Consider the following 16267-nt stretch of genomic DNA (forward strand, 5'->3'; position numbering starts at 1 on the left):
GTCTTTCCTTGTGAATTTGAATGTTTTATGCATTGCAAGGTTGCAAATATGAAGATTCTATCTTTTTTGCATATTTAGGAAATCCAATTTTCAGTCCCCACAGTTGGAGAAGTTATGAAACCTACCAGATACCGCTCTGGAGCTAAAGCTTATCGGTACATTGGGTTTACTATGTTGAATTCTCTTAAATTCGGTTCCATTTGGTTGCAAGGGAAATGCAAAAACTTCATTAAGAATTGAAATATATTTCACAGGAAGTCATTTTTGATGTTTGATTGCAAGGGAAATGCAAATATCACCTTCTACTTCCCCTCCCTTTTCTCACGTCCCTTGCAACCAAATGTAGTGGTTTTCATGGGTTTTCTCACCTTATTTTTTTTGTATCATCCAATGTAGTTTGCAGGTATCAGAAGAGCACACAACTTGTGATTAAAAAAGAGTCCTTCCAGAGGCTTGTTCTTGAAATAGCACAGAACTCAAACGTGGGTGAGAGGGTTGGGTTTCATATTCAATTTTCCCATGTTTCCTTATTCACTTCACAATTGTTTCTTGAATTCTAAGGTAATGTTGTCTGGTGAATACAGCCAGGTTTTTGTTTCCAGACTCTTGCTGTCTTGGCTTTGCAGGAGGCAGCTGAGGCCTAGCTTACTGGTTTGTTTGAAGATACAAGCCTATGTGCTTCACATGCGAAGCATGTCACAATTCTGCCCAGGGACATCCACCTTGCCAGGAGGATCAGAGGTTAAGATCATTGATGTAATGGTGTATGTCTGGTGATACATGGGAACTGGGTTTTCTCAGAGATTTGAGAATCAACTAAACTATGGGATTTCTTCTTTGTGGTCAATAGTACTTTTACTTCTCTGGTTCCTATTGTCTTTTGTTGTGCCTTGTGTGAGTTTCCATGGAAGGAAAGGTGATTTCCATTTTGATTCTGGTCATGTAATTGCTCTCCCCTGTTTTTTTTTTTTTTTGGTAGAATTGCCCTCCCCTGTTCATATACTTTATCTTGTGATATTTGTCCCCCTTAAATATGCATTTTGATTCCTTTTGATCAATCTCAATGTGCCTCTGATGTTACCAAAATCCTAATATCTGTATTGTCTCCACCATTGTCCTATATAACAATAGATGTTCTTGTTTGCAAGATAATTGATCTGAAAATAACTCAGCAAAGGTTATCATAGCCCCCCTCCTTCTCAATGGAACCAAGCCGAAATGAAAATATCAACGATAAACAGCTTCGTTTTCTTATATCGATAGTGTAATATCCCACTTCTTAAACCCGGTCTGATTTCGCGGTTGAACCGGTTTAACCATGCAGGAACCGAGCCAGAGGATGTTAGAGCGAGTTCCTTATGGGCTATGATGGCACGGGTGACCTTAAACACCGGCTGGCCCGACAAGTCCGAGCCAGTGCCAGAAGAGACGGGAGTGCCCAAACCGTGTACGTGCACCTACCATAAGGCTATGTACGGATAGAACAGGTATTATATCCGTATTTTAAGGTTATATACGTATGTTACATTGTATGCTTGGGGTAGGGTCCGAGCCGAGGTCCGAGCCCGGTCAAAATCCCAAGTTTTGACTCTTGGATGGGTATGTCAGGTGGGTACACCCACCCACCTGAGTGACCCATCCATCACTATTCACTTAAGTAGGAATAGTATATAAAGCTTTATGACTTCTTTTCTTTCCATCTATTACCCTCGTACGTTTGGTGAGAAAAGTAAAGAGGAGAGAGAAAAAGAAAGGGAAGAAGAAAGGAAGAAGAAGAAAGGAAGGATTTCAGCGGCGCCGAAGCTCGATCTTGCCATTCCGGTGCCGGAAGAGTAATCTTTAACTCGAGATCTACAGTTGGAGGTAAGAAAAGCTGGGTTTCATGAACATTAACCATACCCACGCTTTAAACCCTTGGTTCGAGTATGATTTCTTAAGATCTTGTAAACACCTCTTGGAATGATGGATCTAAGGTTTAATAGATGATTTATGTGTTGATCTTGAAGGATTTGAAGAGATATTGACAAGGTAGAAGGAGCATTGTGAGTTGGAAGTGATTTGGAGGGTTTGAAGTCATTCTTGAGCAAAGAAGGTAAGATGGTTCCCCTCACTTGAATCTAACTTAAATCTAAGCTAGAACCATCCTATAGGACTTTAAAGGTGTGAGGAATGGGTTGAGAAAAGCCCCATTTGGGTCCCCAAGGAATGGAGGAAGATGAGAAGAAACTGGGGTTTTTCCGCCAAAACCGGCGGGTACAACCGGTGGGTCCCTACCCACCTGAGGCACCCACCCGAGAGGGCCAGGGGGTTCCTGGCCAAACCGGCGGGTAGGACCGGCGGGTCCTACCGGTGGGTAGGGACCCGCCGGTCCCAAACCGGCGGGTTGGACCGGTGGGTGGACAACCCACCTGAGTGACCCACCCGAGTGGACAGAATGTGATTCTTAGGTCCGATTGAGCCCAAATCGGACGTGGGACCTTCTTTCGACGTTCTAAACACGATTTTGACGTTGGATTTCATTAATTTTGATTCTAAATTGGTGAAGTACTAACCCTGCTCAATTTTGTTAGGTTCACCAAAGCCTTCCCGATTCGCTCCGGATCTCACCCGTACCGAGCGGGAATCCTTGTGCGCTACAAGTAAGTGGAGAGAGGACGTTTGGCCTTGTTTCAAGGCATTTGTTTGGCATTCATATAACTATATCTAATTTAGTCATGTCATCATGAATGCGCTATATAGATTAGTCATTTCACTCACTGATGTGCATATATGCTATGTTTACTTTTCAAATGCAAATTGAATGTGATGTTATATGTTGAATGTGTACATCATGTTGCATAATGCCTTGATAGACTAGATGCCGTGGTCGGCTTGGAAACGAATGCATTGGTGGCCCGTGGTATGGGACACGGTGGCACTATGCAGTCGTACTGCATATAGGAGCATGCGGTATTAGGATTCTCACCATCCCGTGCTACGACCCTTCCCAACAGGGGTTGAGGTGTTGGGTTGCCATTTGGGGGGAAGCAGGGGTCGCGGTTGTCGGACACTGTGGCGGTTAGGCATTACGCCCGGCGAGTCGTGTAGGACAGCCGGCAACCCCGGTGGTATTTCAAGAGGGCCAATCGTACTGCTTTTAAATTGCTGGAGTCAGCACTGTCATTTAATTTATTTACATTTCTGTTGAGAGCCGGTGGACGGCATTGTCTTTATTTTTCCGAGTACTCACGGTGGGCCTTCTCCAACAGCCCTATGGGCGTATCGCGGGAGGGAGTTCGCGGCTCGTACCCGGAGTATACGCGCACTGTGGTTGTAGTAGCACTAAAAAACCAAAGACTTAGTAATGTTGATTAGGTGTGTGTGATTTAAAATGACTTGCATGGCATGTAGTGCATATGATGTGTTGTGATGTGTGGACTGTTGTGTGTAGTCCACCTCTCTACTTACTGAGCTAGTGAGCTCATTCCACGTATACACCCCTTTTTAGATGATTTTGCAGGTCATGCATCTGAGGAGATTGGGGTGGGTCCCGCAGTCGAGTTTCCTGATGAGGACTGGTGGACCCCTGATGAGTTTGAGCACGGCGTAGACTGCGCGTGTGAGAGCTGTGTTGCGGGGCAGCGGTTCTGAGGCCGAGCTGAGCTCCAGCCTTGATACCGATGCCGGGCTGCGTACTCTGATGTTTTTGATAATTTCCTGTATATAATTGATATTCAACTTTATTCTTTTTGTGTATATATATCATGCCTTCGGGCCCAAATGTATATAATTATGGTATCGCCATTTGGGTATCAGGTATATGGGAATTATTACAGGTAAAACTTAGTCTTCCGCTGATTTGATGAGTTGATTTTAGTGTGTGTATGCTGTGGTGGAATACAGTGTCTGATGATCCTGGCAGGTTTGGGTTAACCGGTGTTAACTCGGTCACCGCTCCGGTTCAGTGCAGAACGGGGTGTGACAAACGGTGGTATCAGAGCGTGATGCTCTGCTCCACTCACAGCATACCATTAGGATCCCGTAGATTCTATAATAGGAAAATGGGGTTGGGCAAATATAAAAGCTTTAAAGATTAAAAGTCAATGAAAGGAAGTATAAAAAAATTGAGTTATATTATAAGTTGCATTCATGGCATGCGTGAGTGTAGATAAAAGGTAATTAGGTTGGTACTATAACCTATAAAGTGCTATTTCGACGAAATTTCGGCAGCATAACGGCGTAAAGTGAGATTTCCAAAAATTTTACACAAAACCTGATAAACAACAGATAATAGTATAACCAAGGGCACAGATAGAAAAATCACATCACCACAAAACCACACAGGTATTCCACATATGAAAACACCACCATAATCCATTATCCAAAGACATTTTATTCCATAAATGAAAATCAAGTTACATTGCAATTACAAGGAATGAGCTAAATAAATACACAATGTCTACAAAAAGGAGAGAAAAATGGATAAACAGCTAGTGTGGGCAAGCCAACCCCTCACTGGTCGTCGTCATCGTCGTCGATGATCACCAAGTTCGCTGGAGGCCTGGAGTTAAAGTCGAAGCGGTGATCGTAATAATCTAACCTCGTGTTCACCAATCGTACCTCCCTCCGAAGCCGGCCATAATCTGCTGAGATGGCGGTGGCCCTGGTATCCAAATCCTGACCCAACCTACGGAAGGAATCCTCCAAGGTGATCTGCCGGGAGGAAATCTCGTCTAGCTGCCTCAGTATCTGGACCTGGCCATCCTGCAAGGCCCGCATGGAGGCTGTCCTATCCTCATAGTCGTAGTCACCACTCCCAGGTGGTGGGGCTCCATATGGTGGGGCTGCAGCTCTGGAAGAACTAGGGCCCGTACCTCTCGACTCCTGAGGCACCTCCTCAGGGATACTGCCACCCATCAGATCCGCCTCCTCGTCCTGAGGAACGTAGTCCTCATCCTCCTCACTGGACTCCTCCTCCATGAGGACATCCTCTACAGGGGCAGCCCTCCTACCCCTACCTCTCCGAGCTCCCGATCTCGGAGGTGAATCCATGAGGGTGTGGAGACCCATCTTCAAGAGGTTGCTCCGATCAAACCTATCAGCCGGAGTCTTCCCCTCCTCTCCGCTCAGATCCACCCTGAAGAACTCGAAGATCCTGGTGAGGATCCTGCCGTAGGGGAACCCTCCGTCCTCTGGGTGGGAAGCATGGTGCTCCATCGCTCTGAGGATGATATAGGGAAGGCACAAGTGCTCCCTGCCTCCCTCTGCGGCCGTAAAAATACAAAATGCAATGAAAGCCATCATGAAACCTACCTGGTTCCGATGACCTCCTCTGGGGAGCAGGTTGAACTGGATCAACCGGGCGAAGAGACGGACCTCGGGGAAGAAAGATGTCTCGGACTCCGGGCGACTGCTGCTGCCGCAGATGGTCTCGTAGATGAAGTCCGGTGTCTCCATGCTCATGAACGGTCCCTGAGGTCTACTCCTGGGGGGACTGTAGTATCGGTGTCCCGCCGCCGATATGCCCAGAATGCTGGCCAGGGTGTCTACCGTCAGCTGGATATCCACTCCCCTCACCAGGCTGCTGACAGTGAGTTCCCCGTACTGATACGACACCTCGAGGTTGCAATAAAACCGACGGACGAGCTGATCGTAGCACGGTCGGTCCACCTGAAGAATAGTGTCCCAGCCCAATGCTGAGAACCTCTCCTGAAGCTGGGCCTTGTGGAAGTCCTCGACTACCACGGTCTTTTCCATCAATACTGGCCCCTTCAGGAATATAGGCCATTTGGCTGCGGCCTCGGCACTAGTGAAGTGCTCCTCATCGTAGTCTGAAGGGTCAGACTGAGCAGGTGCAGGTCTCCCTGTGCGATGAGCTGAAGTGCTGGTCTCCGCACTTTTCCGCTTAGAAGCGGTGGTCTTGCGTCGAACACCAGAGGAAGATGGTCCTCTGCCGGTGCGTGAAGACATCCTGACAATAAGTAAAGAAGGTTGGGTTAGTACAGTAAGAAAAGACAGCAGCATTAAAGAAGGGGAAATCCAAAACCCAATTTCTGCAAAATGGGAACGGCAACGATCTAGGAAGGATAGAAAACTTATGACATGAAACATGGTGATGGCAACGCATGGAAACGTGCCAAAACAGTAAAATGACAGCAAAGGACAGCAAAAGCAATAGGCATGAATGAAATGGGGAAATTCAAGTCCCTTGTGCAAATTGGAATAGAATGGAGTGAAAGCTTGAAACCCTAGGTCTAGAATGAAATGCCATAGTAATGGGATGAGGAATTGCAAGAATATACCCCAAATGGACTATGGAATTCCATGAGTACAAGTATGGATGAAAATCAAGGAAACCAATGCCAAAATAGGGATTTTCATGGAAATACATGAGGATTTCAAGCATAATGGATGATCCAATGAAATCTAACTCATATCTAGCGTAAAACAAGTGAAATGCATTACATAGAAGACATCAATTTGAGAAAAACAGTAAGGATTGAAGAAACCCCAAATTTGAGAACCTAGGGCATCAATTTGGGTTTTTCTCCAAATAAAGTGGGATGATTCCTATAAACTACAAATGAGCACAATGGAATCATCACAAACACATGATAATGCTTTTCTATGGTGGAAAATAGAGAAAGAAAGCCTAGAAAGCAAATCCTAATCAAGCATTTCACCCAAATTGAAATTCTGGAAAAAGGAGAAGAAGAGGAACTTACTTGGATGGAGATGAGTTGATCCTTCACTAAATCGCCGTGTGGATGAGCGGAATCGTGAGTTGGAGCGCCGAGTAGACTCCCAAAATCGTCCAAGAGAAAAAAAGAAGGAAAAAGAGAGAGAAGAGAGTGAAGGAAATAAAACAAAACAGGGCTTTTTGGCCCTGTTTTTCGCTTTATCGGCCAAGACCGGCGGGTCCAAGACCGGCGGGTCCCCACCCGCCGGTGACACCCGCCGGTTTGGGTGTTGGGACCGGCGGGTCCCTACCCGCCGGTTCATCCCACCGGTTTGGGCAGAAGGGAAAATTGAAAATTTTGAAATTTTTTTTTTTTCTTTTCTCTTTTCCCTTCTCTTCTCCTATTGTGATTTTATTGGTTTTATGGTGGAAATTAGTCCTCTGATCAATGGGCTATGGTCGAGTGGGACCATTAGCATGCATGATGTGGACTTCGCCCGTATCTTGGAATTAAACTATGACTAATTACAGCCTATCATACACTAAAACACCTCATATAATGGCATATGATTGTGTGCCTAAATCAGTTTATGGTGTTTAATCAATATGGTGTGTGATATGTTCCAGGTACAAGAATACGATGGTACGTACTAGATCCGGTAGTAATGCCCGAGGTACCTCGCGGGGTCCTCGTCGGGTCGGTCGACCACAAAATCCCAGAGGGGCCCGTTCTGTGGGGCATACCTCGCCTCCACTACCTGCAGAGACCCATGGTCAGGGTGGGGCACATGGGGACCCACCTATGACTGCACTCCCGGACCCTCCACCGGTCATTACACCGGGAGATGTTGCTACAATAATTCAGCAGTCCCAACAAGCTTTCCAGCAACAAATGCTTCAACAACAGCAAGCATTTATGACTGCCATCCAGCAACAGTTGGAATTTTCTCAATCGGGTCAACCTCCCCGGGTACTCACTCCGCAGGACCCACCTGTAGGGTCGGGAACGGGACCACAAGTGGGTACACCTCCAATCCCACCATTCGGTATTCCTCAGCATGGGATGCCTCATCCTTATGCCTACTATCCTGCCTATGCTCCTAACTTCCCGGCGACGAGCAACACGTCAAGGGTGGTAGAGTCGTTCAAGAGGAACTTACCACCGGTATTCTCTAAGGTGGGGAGTGATCCTCTAGAACCGGATCAATGGATCCAAGAATTGGAGAAGAAATTTGAGGTGCTTGAGTGCACGGATGCCCAGAAGCTCATTTGTACTGGGTTACAACTCAAGAAAGAGGCAAATTCTTGGTGGCAAGCTTCCAAACCTATATTAATGGCTGCTCATCCAGAACCTACTTGGGAGCAGTTTAAGGAGTTGTTCTTGGACAACCACTATCCGCGCAGTTTCAGAGATCGGAAAGAGACGGAGTTCATGGCCTTAACTCAAGGAGGTAAGACTGTCCTTGAGTATCAGCAACAGTTTGAAAGTTTATTCCATTTTGCCCCAAGGCATATGCGAACAGCTGAAGAGAAGGCAGCAAGGTTCCTAAAGGGCCTAAAAGCGTCTATTGGGTCGGTGCTTGAAGTCTTGGATTTGACCGAATATGGTCAGATTGTACAGAAGGCCAAAACAATGGAAGATAAGCAAAAGGATGAACAGTCCCTCACTCCTGGACTGTGGAAGAGATCAAATCCATTCTCAGATGTGGGAAATTCCTCCAAGGCATACCGTGGATCATATAGTTCGGGGCCTATGTATAGGCAGCCCTATAGGCCATCTGGCTACCCTCCTAGGCCAGTTGGTGGTTCGGGTTCAACCTCTTTTCGCCCGAACACTAGTGTGGCTCCTACAGCTCCAAGGCCACCTCGACCTTCATCTGCATCGGGTCAAGTGCAGAGGGGCCCCGCTCCAGTTCCGACGTCTCAGATTCGCTGCTTCAACTGCCATTCCTATGGGCATTATGCGAAAGACTGTCGGTCCCGACCAGCCTTGCCCTCCAGTCAGCCCTCTGCTTACCGACCTCCCTTACCTCGAGGCAATCAACCGCAGGGAAGGATGTATGCCCTATCAGCCGAGGAAGCTGAGGCTAGTACAGAAGTTGTAGCAGGTACATTTTAAATTAAGAAGTTCATTATGATTAATATTGATGACCTGCTGAAATTATATACATTGTTATATTAGGTATCCTACCCATATCGGGCATACCAGCCTATGTTTTATTTGATTCAGGAGCTACTCATTCATTCGCATCTAAGAGATTTGTAGGGAAGCTTGGGATGTCACCCAGGATCCTAGACCAGGGAATGATTGTTAGTATGCCTACTGGTAAAGTTGCACAGTTGAAGGAAGTGTATGGACCGTGCCCAGTGGAGATTAGTGGGAAGAACTTTGAGGCACAACTTATTAAATTCAATATGCAGAATTTTGATGTTATATTGGGTATGGATTGGTTGTCGGCTCATCGAGCTAATGTGATCTGTGCGGAAAGGCTGATTAAGGTAACAGATGTCGACGGGAAGGAGTGGGTGTACCGAGCAGACACAATGAAAAGGGTGAGGAAGGTCCTTGTCTCCGCTCTCCAAGCGGTAAAGTTACTAGAAAGTGGATGTCAGGGTTACATAGCCTCGGTACTCGATGTTGATGCAAGAGTTACACCTCTAGAAGAAGTAAAGGTGGTTAAAGAGTTTCCCGATGTTTTCCCAGATGATCTGATGCATTTACCACCTGACAGAGAGTTGGAGTTTGCCATAGACTTGATTCCTGGAGTAGCTCCAGTATCAAAGGCTCCATATAGGATGGCACCAGCTGAATTGAAGGAGTTGCAGATGCAGTTACAGGAACTATTGGAGAAGGGGTTTATTCGCCCAAGTGTTTCACCTTGGGGTGCCCCGGTGTTGTTTGTCAAGAAGAAGGATGGTAGTTTGCGTATGTGCATAGATTACCGGGAGTTGAATAAGCTGACCATTAAGAACCGGTATCCATTGCCACGTATCGATGATTTATTTGATCAGTTGCAGGGAGCCAGAGTATTTTCAAAGATAGACCTTCGGTCCGGCTATTATCAGCTCAAGATAAAGAGTAGTGATATACCCAAAACAGCATTTAGGACTCGATATGGACATTATGAGTTCCTAGTGTTGTCTTTCGGGTTAACCAATGCGCCGGCAGCATTTATGGATCTAATGAATCGAGTATTCCAGGATGTGCTCGACAAATGGGTAATTGTTTTTATTGACGATATCTTGATCTACTCCAAGAACGAAGAGGAGCACACTCAACACTTGAGAATGGTGTTACAGAGATTGAGAGATCAACAGTTGTTTGCCAAGTACAGCAAGTGTGAATTCTGGCTTGAACAAGTTGGATTCCTGGGGCACGTAGTGTCTAAAGCTGGAATCGAAGTAGATCCTGCTAAGGTAAAAGCAGTAGTGGAATGGGAAAGTCCCAAGAATGTTACTGAAATTAGAAGCTTCCTGGGTTTGGCTGGATACTACCGGCGTTTCATCGAGAATTTTGCTCGGATCTCAGCACCAATGACCAAGTTGACTAAAAAGGGTGTGAAATTCGACTGGGCAGAAGAATGTGAGAAGAGCTTCCAGGAATTGAAAGAAAAGTTGGTGACTGCCCCTGTGCTGACTATTCCTGAAGGCACAGGTGGAATGACGGTCTATACCGATGCTTCCAAAGTTGGGTTGGGTTGTGTTCTCATGCAACGCGGGAAGGTAATAGCATATGCATCCCGACAACTAAAGGAATATGAGAAGAACTACCCCACTCATGACTTGGAACTAGCTGCAGTCATCTTTGCCCTTAAGATCTGGCGACACTATTTGTATGGGGAGAAGTGTGAGATATACAGTGACCACAAGAGCCTGAAATACTTCTTCACCCAGAAGGATTTGAATATGAGACAGAGAAGATGGCTTGAACTCATGAAGGATTATGACTGCGATATTCAGTATCATCCCGGCAAGGCTAATGTAGTGGCAGATGCATTGAGTCGGAAGACACAGACTGTGTCGCTTTCATGCTTAGCAGTAAGCTCACCACTTGTGCAAGAGGCGATGCTAATGGAAGAGACCCTCTTGTATGAAGGGGCAACCCTAGAGCTTGAACCTCAACCAGAAAACCTTAAATGGTTGACGGTATCCTTATCGGCTCTACAGGTGCATCCGGCAATTAGGCAAGAGGTGATAATGAAGCAACCTTTGGATCCTGAATTGCAGCGGATCAGAGTTAAGGTTCAAGACCAAACAATGAACGACCCAGATTTTACTTTAGCCAGTGATGGGGCATTGATGTTTCGAGACAGATTGTGTGTACCCGATGATTTGGATATACAGGATAAAATCGTGAGAGAAGCACATAGCTCCGAATACTCACTTCACCCAGGAAGTACCAAAATGTACAAAGATCTCAAACAGAGTTACTGGTGGCCAAGCATGAAAGTCACCATAGCTTTGTATGTGGCGACTTGTCTTACCTGTCAGAAGGTGAAAGCTGAGAGGCATCGACCTTATGGTACCCTTCAGCCACTCCCAGTACCAGAATGGAAGTGGGAAAGGATTACAATGGACTTCGTCACCGGACTACCAGGTACACCTAAGGGAATGGATGCGATATGGGTGATTGTGGATCGGCTTACCAAGACTGCTCACTTCATTCCTATCAAGACCAAGTTCTCCATGGCCAAGCTAGCACAACTTTACATGGACAATATAGTGCGTCTACATGGAGTGCCAGTGAGCATTGTTTCAGATAGGGACCCAAGGTTCACTTCCAGATTCTGGAAAAGCTTACAGCGTGCCTTGGGATCGCAGCTAAATTTGAGTACAGCTTTTCATCCACAGACGGACGGTCAGTCGGAGCGAACCATACAGATATTAGAAGACATGCTCAGGGCATGTGCAATAGAGATGAGTGGCAGCTGGGAAGAATATATACCTCTTATGGAGTTTGCATATAATAATAGTTACCAAGCTACAATTGGGATGGCTCCATATGAAGCGTTATATGGCAGAAAATGCAGAACTCCGTTGTATTGGGATGAGGTAGGTGAACGTCGAATGTTAGGACCGGAGATGATCCAGATGACTTGTGACAAAGTCGACGTTATTAGAGAACGGATTAAAGCAGCTCAGTCCCGTCAAAAGAGCTATGCAGACACCCGCAGGAAGGAGATTGAATTTCAGCCAGGAGAAAAGGTATTTCTCAAGATCTCTCCTACTAAAGGTTTGCAAAGGTTTCACAGAAAGGGGAAGTTGAGCCCAAGATACATGGGACCATTTGAGATCTTGTCCCGGGTTGGCTCAGTAGCCTACATGCTTGCCCTGCCACCTTCACTTGGAAATGTTCACAATGTATTCCATGTATCCATGCTGAAGAAGTACGTGCATGATCCATCTCATGTACTACCCGTGGAACCAGAGTACCTAGAAGCTGATATGACCTACACAGAACAGCCAGCTGAAATTTTGGACCGGAAGGTGAAAACCCTTCGCAACCGCTCCATTTCCTATGTAAAGGTGCGATGGGCTGATCACCCACTTGAAGAAGCATCTTGGGAGGTAGAAGAAGAAATGCGAGCCAAGTACCCTCATCTTTTTGATCAACCAGGTACGCAATTTCGAGGACGAAATTTTTCAGAAGGGGGGGTAATGTAATATCCCACTTCTTAAACCCGGTCTGATTTCGCGGTTGAACCGGTTTAACCATGCAGGAACCGAGCCAGAGGATGTTAGAGCGAGTTCCTTATGGGCTATAATGGCACGGGTGACCTTAAACACCGGCTGGCCCGACAAGTCCGAGCCAGTGCCAGAAGAGACGGGAGTGCCCAAACCGTGTACGTGCACCTACCATAAGGCTATGTACGGACTATTGAAAGGTGCATGAGTCTCCACTATGCAATCCAAGAATTGGTAGACAACGGGACTATTGAAGTCAAAGTCAAATAGCCTCCCAATGTCAATACCAACCCACTCCTAGATCATGGAACTGTCAACGTGTTGTCAATGATAAATGATCGATGAGATTTTAATCCTTCATTCTGCGATCCAACTTATCTCATCAGGAATTCTAAGAAGTACCATCTCCATAAGCGATATGAGTGGGTAGAAAAATTGTTGCATGTGAAAAGATTGTCTCTCGCCCCAGAGATAGTAAGGCATGTAATCAGCCTCATCAAGGTGGCTTATCAGAAGGAATGTGACTCTTTCAAAAGGTCCATTTATATGTACTATGCAGACAGGCACTTCTATCGTCCCTTGTTCTACTGTTCCCATTCTTGGCACGTGTATAATCTGGAGGAGGAACAACAGAAAGTGATCCCACTCTACTCATCACATCTAGAGCTTGAGAAAATCACATGAATGCCCGTGCCTATAGAAAAATTATGAGGCAAAGGGCCAAAGTCATGAGAATTCCCAAAAGAGAAGAGTCATCAGAAGATGAATCAGAAAATTAGGCATCCGCCATCCCTCTTTCATTATCAGTAGGAGAATCCACTGTACCATACCTTCAACCTCCACCATACCATCAACCTCCACCATACCATCAACCTTCACCACACCATCAAGGAGAAGGAACCTCATCATCATCTTACCACCCCCTACCTTCATCAGAATACCCTATCTCCTACATTACATCACCTTTGTATCACCTTGCCTCATATCCCTCATCACCCTCATGTCATTCCCATTCCCATTCTCAAGGTTCGATGGATAACCCAAAAGAAGGAAGGATTAGTGGGTATAGTTGGAAGGATATGCTTACCTTACCAGAATCTCCAAAGATCACCTCGTCAACAGGTTCAGTGAATGTCTTAGGAGAAAGTCGAGATGTTAACCACACTTCTCTTATTCAGACAACTGTACCCTAGAAGGACAATCCAGAAACAATTGAAGAAGTCATAGATGACCTTTCTAGAGCAATAATGGCGTTGGTAGAAGGAGAGAAAATCAAGGAGCACACCCCCCCTAATCCATATAGCGAGTGACACAGAAGATGATGTGTAATATCCCACTTCTTAAACCCGGTCTGATTTCGCGGTTGAACCGGTTTAACCATGCAGGAACCGAGCCAGAGGATGTTAGAGCGAGTTCCTTATGGGCTATGATGGCACGGGTGACCTTAAACACCGGCTGGCCCGACAAGTCCGAGCCAGTGCCAGAAGAGACGGGAGTGCCCAAACCGTGTACGTGCACCTACCATAAGGCTATGTACGGATAAAACAGGTATTATATCCGTATTTTAAGGTATATACGTATGCTACATCGTATGCCTGGGGTGAGGTCCGAGCCGAGGTCCGAGCCGGTCAAAATCCCAAGTTTTGACTCTTGGATGGGTATGTCAGGTGGGTACACCCACCCACCTGAGTGACCCATCCATCACTATTCACTTAAGTAGGAATAGTATATAAAGCTTTATGACTTCTTTTCTTTCCATTTATTACCCTCGTACGTTTGGTGAGAAAAGTAAAGAGGAGAGAGAAAAAGAAAGGGAAGAAGAAAGGAAGAAGAAGAAAGGAAGGATTTCAGCGGCGCCGAAGCTCGATCTTGCCATTCCGGTGCCGGGAGAGTAATCTTCAACTCGAGATCTACAGTTGGAGGTAAGAAAAGCTGGGTTTTATAAACATTCGCCAAACCCACGCTTTAAACCCTTGATTCGAGTATGATTTCTTAAGATCTTGTAAACACCTCTTGAAATGATGGATCTAAGGTTTAATAGATGATTTATGGGTTGATCTTGAAGGATTTGAAGAGATATTGACAAGGTAGAAGGAGCATTGTGAGTTGGAAGTGATTTGGAGGGTTTGAAGTCATTCTTGAGCAAAGAAGGTAAGATGGTTTCCCTCACTTGAATCTAACTTAAATCTAAGCTAGAACCATCCTATAGGACTCTAAAGGTGTGAGGAATGGGTTGAGAAAAGCCCCATTTGGGTCCCCAAGGAATGGAGGAAGATGAGAAGAAACTGGGGTTTTTCCGCCAAAACCGGCGGGTACAGCCGGTGGGTCCCTACCCACCTGAGACACCCACCCGAGAGGACCAGGGGGTCCCTGGCCAAACCGGCGGGTAGGACCGGCGGGTCCTACCGGAGGGTCCCTACCCGCCGGTCCCAAACCGGCGGGTTGGACCGGTGGGTGGACAACCCACCTGAGTGACCCACCCGAGTGGACAGAATGTGATTCTTAGGTCCGATTGAGCCCAAATCGGACGTGGGACCTTCTTTCGACGTTCTAAACACGATTTTGACGTCGGATTTCATTAATTTTGATTCTAAATTGGTGAAGTGCTAACCCCGCTCAATTTTGTTAGGTTCACCAAAGCCTTCCCGATTCGCTCCGGATCTCACCCGTACCGAGCGGGAATCCTTGTGCGCTACAAGTAAGTGGAGAGAGGACGTTTGGCCTTGTTTCAAGGCATTTGTTTGGCATTCATATAACTATATCTAATCTAGTCATGTCATCATGAATATGCTATATAGATTAGTCATTCTTCGCATTGATGTGCATTTATGCTATGTTTACTTTTCAAATGCAAATCGAATGTGATGTTATATGTTGAATGTGGACATCATGTTGCATAATGCATTGATAGATTAGATGCCGTGGTCGGCTTGGAAACGAATGCATTGGTGGCCCGTGGTATGGGACACGGTGGCACTATGCAGTCGTACTGCATATAGGAGCATGCGGTATTAGGATTTCACCATCCCGTGCTACGACCCTTCCCAACAGGGGTTAAGGTGTTGGGTTGCCATTTGGGGGGAAGCAGGGGTCGCGGTTGTCGGACACTGTGGCGGTTAGGCATTACGCCCGACGAGTCATGTAGGACAACCGGCAACCCCGGTGGTACATTCAAGAGGGCCAATCGTACTGCTTTTAAATTGCTGGAGTCAGCACTGTCATTTAATTTATTTACATTCTGTTGAGAGCCGGTGGATGGCATTGTCTTTATTTTTCCGAGTACTCACGGTGGGCCTTCTCCAACAGCCCTATGGGCGTATCGCGGGAGGGAGTTCGCGGCTCGTACCCGGAGTATACGCGCACTGTGGTTGTAGTAGCACTAAAACCAAAGACTTAGTAATGTTGATTAGGTGTATGTGATCTAAAATGATTTGCATGGCATGTAGTGCATATGATGTGTTGTGATGTGTGGACTGTTGTGTGTGGTCCACCTCTCTACTTACTGAGCTAGTGAGCTCATTCCACGTGTACACCCCTTTTTAGATGATTTTGCAGGTCATGCATCTGAGGAGCAGGGGGTGGGTCCCACCGTCGAGTTCCCTGAGGAGGACTGGTGGACCCCTGAGGAGTTTGAGCACGGCGTAGACTGCGCGTGTGAGAGCTGTGTTGCGGGGCAGCGGTTCTGAGGCCGAGCTGAGCTCCAGCCTTGATACCGATGCCGGGCTGCGTACTCTGATGTTGTTGATAATTTCCTGTATATAATTGATATTCAAACTTTATTCTTTTTGTGTATATATATCATGCCTTCGGGCCCAAATGTATATAATTATGGTATCGCCATTTGGGTATCAGGTATATGGGAATTATTACAGGTAAAACTTAGTCTTCCGTTGATTTGATGAGTTGATGTTAGTGTGTGTATGC

This window comes from Macadamia integrifolia, chromosome 2 (genome assembly GCF_013358625.1).
Source record: "Macadamia integrifolia cultivar HAES 741 chromosome 2, SCU_Mint_v3, whole genome shotgun sequence".
Taxonomy (NCBI): Eukaryota; Viridiplantae; Streptophyta; class Magnoliopsida; order Proteales; family Proteaceae; genus Macadamia; species Macadamia integrifolia.